The sequence below is a fragment of the Condylura cristata genome, unplaced genomic scaffold (assembly GCF_000260355.1).
Source record: "Condylura cristata isolate star-nosed mole 26May11 unplaced genomic scaffold, ConCri1.0 scaffold00001, whole genome shotgun sequence".
Taxonomy (NCBI): domain Eukaryota; kingdom Metazoa; phylum Chordata; class Mammalia; order Eulipotyphla; family Talpidae; genus Condylura; species Condylura cristata.
The window spans coordinates 88,625,604-88,628,043 of record NW_004567102.1 but is presented as its reverse complement, the minus strand read 5'-3'; positions in this window follow the sequence as shown (position 1 = coordinate 88,628,043).

Genomic DNA, 2,440 nt, shown 5'->3' with positions numbered 1-2,440 from the left:
TCGGGCCCTGCTCCTGGCGCTGAAATGCGCCTGCGCTGAGGCGGGGTGCCGGTACTCTGTGGGCCCACCCCACGGCTCACCAGCGCCCACATTTATAAAAGACAACGGTCATCCAACATGTTGCCCCGGCATTACGGGGGTGTGGGGCGTGGGGCTCAGGGGAGGTCAGCCCCAAGGAGAGCCCCCCCTTGGGAGGGAGCAGCGGCCGCGAGGGGCCCGGTGCCCAGGTCTCAGCAGCGCGCGCAGACCCAGCCTCGCCCCGCGGCCGTCTCCAAGCTGCCCACCTGGACTTTCCGGTCAGCGCGGGGTCTGCCCTCCCCCGCCCCTCCCGCAGCCCCCAGAGGCCCATGACGCTGCCCCAGTGGCACGCTCCGATGCCATCCCGGTCCGCCTTGGCGCCGGCAGCCCCAGAAGCGCCTTTACCCTGCCGGCCGCTCGCCCGGTGCCCACGTCGCTGCACGACGCCACTGAAGTGCCGGCCGTACCGGGCTGGAGTTCTCGCGGACGTCAGACCCACGGGGGCCAGCCACCCCCCGGCGTGCGAACAGGCTGCCCGTCGTGGGGGGTGGCGCCGCCCCTCGTGGGCTCCCCGCCGGCTGCTTGCCCGCTGCCCTCCGGGCTGTCACCGGCCACCTCTGCAAGGCCACAGGCCAGGGCTGGGGCAGGGTGGGGGTGGACGCAGGTGCGGTGGTTGGTCTGGGGCCAGGGAGTGTCCCGGCAAGCTGCTCCCTCAGACAGCTCGCCGGCCGACTGCAGCACGGTGGGACACTGAAGGACTGGCCGCAGGCTCTGGGGGTCAGGCTGGTGGGGCCCTTCCTGCTGCCAGTGGCCTGCCTCTCAGTGGTGCCCATGCCCCGTCCATTCTCCGACGTCAACATGTAGTGGTGCCGGGCCAGGGGCCAGGCCAGAGGAAGCTGGAGACCTTAATGACCGGAAGGGCTGAGCGTCTATTTTTCTGGACGGCCCTGGGCTTTGTGAGCGAGTCCCCACCCAGCCTTCCTCGCGGGACCCGGGGAGGCCGCTCGCCCACCCGGCTCGGAAGCCAGCACAGGGAGGCATCCCGGAGCCTCGGCGGATGGATCTATGCGAGTGGATTCCACTGACTTACTGATTATGTCACTGGCGGATTAAAACCCCAAAATATCCATGTCAGTGAGTCGTTAACAAATTACTTTTCAAAGAAATTTCTTTTAATTGGTCTAGGATCAAGCTCTTGAAAACCTTGGCTGGTGTAAGAGACTCCATGAAGGAGCCAGCTGAAGGAAACAAAATCACTACTTTAGAGGGACGCATGCACTCCTGTGTTTGCTGCAACACTATTTACAATGGCCATGTTGTGAAAATAACCTAAGTGCCTGTGACAGAGCAGGGGATTAAGAAATACGGTCTGCATATGCTGTGGAGTTCTACTCTGCTATAAAAAAGACGCGCTCCTGCCATTGGGGTGGCGTGGATGGAGCTGGAGGGACTGTGCCGAGTGAAACAGCCAGAAGGAGAAGAAAATGGGGTGCTTTCACTTACATGTGCGGCGTGGAGACAGCAAACGACCCGGCAGCCTTCAGCAGCCGCAGCAGAAACAGGCAGGCACTGCCAGCGTCCCCCAGAAAGCCGACTGCAGAGCTGAGGCCGCTCGGGGCAGGGGAGGGAGAGCGGGCCGGAGGTCGGGGTGCAGGCTGCAGGGCCCGATGCCGGGCAGGACAGCCAGCGGGCACCTGACAGGGCGCGACCCTCCCCTGCGCCACACACAGTCAGCGCTGCGAGGCTGTGTCGCCTCCATCGAGGGACGGTCAAATCGAATCAGATCTACGCCGTTTCTGTCACCTCCCACCCCCGAGCAGCCCAACGTTTGAGTCGTTTGGAGTCTAACGCCGTGAGTTCAGTTGTAGTTAGCTGGCGGTGCCAGTAATGATGTGGACGCAGAGGCCGTAAGGAGCGCCAAATGTGGCTTTTAAAAATTCCTCAATGAGTTTAATAACTCGATACAGATATTACCTAGGTAATGCAAACCCAAGTGAAAACCAGGATTATCACAAAAGAAAAATTAAGGTGTAAAAATTCAATTAAAATTCAGAATATGATTCATTTCCTAAAATAAACGCCCCTCGGGCATTTAAATATATGATTCAATTGGTTAAAATTCGATTTCCGCAGTGTGTGCCATACACGCTTATTAGATAAAGTGAGATACACCTAAGCTTGCGAGCACATTTTCCGAAGGGAATTGGCTAATGCCTTTAGAATAAAAATAGGAAGGAACAAGAGCCAGGTTCACCCGGGAATCTCGTAGATTATTTCGAGGGACACAGGCCCTGCACTGAAGGGAGCAGCAATCAGCAGACCGGCCTCTGGCCAGCGGCACGGAGACCGGGCTACTCCCCGCGCCCGGGCAGGCGCAGGCGGCTCGGAGAAGCTCGCGAGCGCCGTCCTTGGGCGCCCACAC